General features: G+C 35.2%; 1 non-coding gene across 1 annotated transcript; it reads right to left on the bottom strand.

The window, feature by feature from the left end:
* Positions 1 to 4,119: 4,119 nt before the first annotated feature.
* LOC148561920 (small nucleolar RNA R71) lies at positions 4,120 to 4,227 on the bottom strand. The gene has a single exon (XR_015887228.1). It is a non-coding gene; the product is annotated as a small nucleolar RNA R71 (small nucleolar RNA).
* Positions 4,228 to 4,583: the final 356 nt, after the last annotated feature.

Below are 4,583 nucleotides of genomic sequence, written 5' to 3'. Positions count from 1 at the left end.
GTTCTTCCTCTTGAAGATCTTATGGAGTGCTTGAGCTCCTCAATGTCTCTTGCCTTTGTTGCTCCTCTCTCATGGTTCTTTGGTCTTCCCTAATTTCATGGAGGAGGATGGAATGCTCTTGGTGCTCCACCCTTAGTTGTCCCATGTTGGAACTCAATTCTTTTAGGGAGGTGTTGACTTGCTCCCAATAGTTTTGTGGAGGAAAATGCATCCTGATGAGCGGATAATTTATACGCTTTTTGGCATTGTTTTTAGTATGTTTTTAGTAGAATCTAGTTACTTTTAGGGATGTTTTTATTAGTTTTTATGTTAAATTCACATTTCTGGACTTTACTATGAGTTTGTGTATTTTTTTTTTTATTTCAGGTAATTTCTGGCTGAAATTGAGGGACTTGAGCAAAAATCAGATTCAGAGGTTGAAGAAGGACTGCTGATGCTGTTGGATTCTGACCTCCTTGCACTCAAAGTGAATTTTCTGGAGCTACAGAACTCAAAATGGCACGCTTCCAATTGCGTTGGAAAGTAGACATCTAGGGCTTTCCAGAAATATATAATAGTCCATACTTTGGCCGAGTTTAAATGACGTAAAATGGCGTTGAACGCCAGTTCTATGCTGCTGTCTGGAGTTAAACGCCAGAAACACGTCACAAACCAGAGTTGAACGCCAGAAATACGTTACAACCTGGCGTTCAACTCCAGAAAGAGCCTCTGCACGTGTAACATTCAAGCTCAGCCTAAGCACACACCAAGTGGGCCTCGGAAGTGGATTTATGCATCAATTACTTACTTCTGTAAACCCTAGTAGCTAGTTTATTATAAATAGAACTTTTTACTATTGTATTAGACATCTTTGGATTAATCTTTTGATCAATTTTAGATCTCTAGACCTCCATGGGAGGCTGGCCACTCGGCCATGCTTACCCTATGTTCACTTATGTATTTTCAACGGTAGAGTTTCTACACTCAATAGATTAAGGTGTGGAGCTCTGCTGTTCCTCAAAGATTAATGCAAAGTACTACTGTTTTTCTATTCAATTCAACTTATTCCGCTTCTAAGATATTTATTCACACTTCAACCTGAATGTGATGAACGTGACAATCATCATCATTCCCTATGAACGCGTGCCTGACAACTACTTCCGTTCTACCTTAGATTGAATGAGTATCTCTTGGATCTCTTAATCAGAATCTTCGTGGTATAAGCTAGATTGATGGCGGCATTCATGAGAGTCCGGAAAGTCTAAACCTTGTCTGTGGTATTCCGAGTAGGACTCCGAGATTGAATGACTGTGACAAACTTCAAACTCGCGATTGCTGGGCGTAGTGACAGACGCAAAAGGAGGGTGAATCCTATTCCAGCATGATCGAGAACCTCAGATGATTAGTCGTGCTATGACAGAGCATTTGGACCATTTTCACAAGAGGATGGGATGCATCTATTGATAAGGGTGATGCCTCCAGATGATTAGCCATGCAGTGACAGCGCATCGGACCATTTTCCAGAGAGGATAAAAAGTAGCCATTGACAACGGTGATGTCCTTACATAAAGCCAGCCATAGAAAGTAGTAGGATTGATTGGATGAAGACAGCAGGAAAGCAGAGGTTCAGAGGAACGAAAGCATCTCTATGCGCTTATTTGAAATTCTCACCAATGATTTACATAAGTGTTTCTATCCTTATTTTATTATTTATTTTCGAAAACTCCATAACTATTTCATATCCGCCTGACTGAGATCTACAAGGTGACCATAGTTTGCTTCATACCAACAATCTCCATGGGATCGACCCTTACTCACGTAAGGTTTTATTACTTGGACGACCCAATGCACTTGCTGGTTAGTTGTATCGAAGTTGTGAATGAAAAACAATTTATTAAGACGTGCGTACAGAGTTTTTGGCGCCGTTGCCTGAGATCACAATTTCGTGCACCAAGTTTTTGGCACCGTTGCCGGGGATCACAATTTTGTGCACCAAGTTTTTGGCGCCGTTGCCAGGGATTGTTCGAGTTTGGACAACTGACGGTTCATCGTGTTGCTCAGATTAGGTAATTTTCTTTTTGTTTTATTTTCAAAAATTCTTCAAAAATATTTCAGAAATTTTTCTTTTGTTTTCGAAAAAAAAAATTTATTCTAAATTTTCAAGAATGAATTCTGGAGTTTCATATAACATGTTTTAGCTTGGCTGGCTATTAAGCCATGTCTAATTTCCAGGATTTTGATTGAGGACTATGAATTCATTACTTCCTTTTTCCCAAATGTTTTCGAAAAAAAATATACAAAAATCCAAAAAAAATTAGAAAATCATAAAAATCAAAAAAATATTTCATGTTTCTTGTTTGAGTCTTGAGTCAATTTTTAAGTTTGGTGTCAATTGGATACTCATCTTGCATTTTTCGAAAAATCATGCATTCATGGTGTTCTTCATGATCTTCAAGTTGTTCTTGGTAAATCTTCTTGTTTGATCTTGATGTTTTCTTGTTTTGCATCTTTTCTTGTTTTTCATATGCATTCTTGCATTCATAGTGTCTGAATATGAAAGATTTCTAAGTTTGGTGTCTTGCATATTTTCTTTGCATTAAAAATTTTTCAAAAATAAGTTCTTGATGTTCATCTTGACATTCAAAGTGTTCTTGGTGTTCATCTTGACATTCATAGTGTTCTTGTATTCATCACATGCTTTGATCCAAAATTTTCATGCATTGCATCAGTTTTCATGTTTTTCTCTTTCATCATTAAAAATTCAAAAAAATCAAAAAAATATCTTTCCTTTTTTTTTCTCATAAAATTCGAAAATTTGGATTGACTTTTTCAAAAATTTTTAAAAATTCAATTGTTTCTTATGAGTCAAATCAAATTTTCAATTTAAAAATCTTATCTTTTTCAAAATCTTTTTCAAAATCAAATCTTTTTCATTTTTCTTAGTTATTTTCGAAAATTTTAAAAATATTTTTCAAAAATCTTTTTCTTATCTTTATCACATAATTTTCGAAAATAACATCATCAATTAATGTTTTGATTCAAAAATTTCAAGTTTGTTACTTACTTGTTAAGAAAGATTCAAACTTTAAGTTCTAGAATCATATCTTGAGATTTCTTGTGAATCAAGTCATTAATTGTGATTCTAAAAATCAAATCTTTTTCAAAAACTAATTTCAATCATATCTTTTCAAAAATATCTTCTTATCTTATCTTTTTCAAAAATTTGATTTTAAAATATCTTTTCTAACTTCTTATCTTCTTATCTTTTCAAAAATTGATTTTCAAAATTTGTTTCAACTAACTAACTAACTTTTTGTTTGTTTCTTATCTTTTTCAAAACTACCTAACTAACTCTCTCTCTCTCTAATTTTCGAAAATATCTCCCTCTTTTTCAAAAATTCTTTTTAATTAACTAATTATTTTAATTTTTTATTTTAATTTTCAAAAATTACTAACCTTTTTCAAAAACTATTTTCGAAAATCACTAACTCTTTTTCAAAAAAATAATTTTCGAAAATTCTCTTTCTCTCTCATCTCTTTCTATTTATTTATTCATCTACTAACACTTCTCTTCATCTCATATCTCTGCTCTCCTCACACTTGTGTTTCTTTCTTTACATTACATTCTTTTCTTCTTCTACTCACACAGGAGAACCTCTATACTTGGGCAAAAAGGATCCCTATTATTATTATTTTTCTGTTACCACTTTTTCATATGAGCAGGAGCAAGGACAAGAACATTCTTGTTGAAGCAGATCCAGAACCTGAAAGGACTCTGAAGAGGAAACTAAAAGAAGCTAAATTACAACAAGCCAGCAAGCACCTGTCAGAAATTTGCGAACAGGAGCAAACAATTTTGAGCTGAAACCTCAATTGGTTTCTCTGATGCAGCAGAACTACAAGTTCCATGGACTTCCATCTGAAGATCCTTTTCAGTTCTTAACTGAATTCTTGCAGATCTGTGATACTGTTAAGACTAATGGAGTAGATCCTGAAGTCTACAGGCTCATGCTTTTCCCTTTTGCTGTAAGAGACAGAGCCAGAGTGTGGTTGGACTCTCAACCCAAAGATAGCCTGAACTCTTGGGATAAGCTGGTCACGGCTTTCTTAGCCAAGTTCTTTCCTCCTCAAAAGCTGAGCAAGCTTAGAGTGGATGTTCAAACCTTCAGACAGAAAGAAGGTGAATCCCTCTATGAAGCTTGGGAGAGATACAAGCAACTGACCAAAAAGTGTCCTTCTGACATGCTTTCAGAATGGACCATCCTGGATATATTCTATGATGGTCTGTCTGAATTAGCTAAGATGTCATTGGATACTTCTGCAGGTGGATCCATTCACCTAAAGAAAATGCCTGCAGAAGCTCAAGAACTCATTGACATGGTTGCTAATAACCAGTTCATGTACACTTCTGAGAGGAATCCTGTGAGTAATGGGACGCCTCAGAAGAAGAGAGTTCTTGAAATTGATACTCTGAACGCTATATTGGCTCAGAATAAAATATTGACTCAGTAAGTCAATATGATTTCTCAGAGTCTGAATGGAATGCAAGCTGCATCCAACAGTACTCAAGAGGCACCTTCTGAAGAAGAGGCCTATGATCCTGA

The sequence above is a fragment of the Arachis ipaensis genome, chromosome B6 (assembly GCF_059453495.1).
Source record: "Arachis ipaensis isolate K30076 ecotype BB chromosome B6, ASM5945349v1, whole genome shotgun sequence".
In the NCBI taxonomy this organism is placed as follows: domain Eukaryota; kingdom Viridiplantae; phylum Streptophyta; class Magnoliopsida; order Fabales; family Fabaceae; genus Arachis; species Arachis ipaensis.
This window is presented reverse-complemented; position numbering and strand designations above follow the sequence as displayed.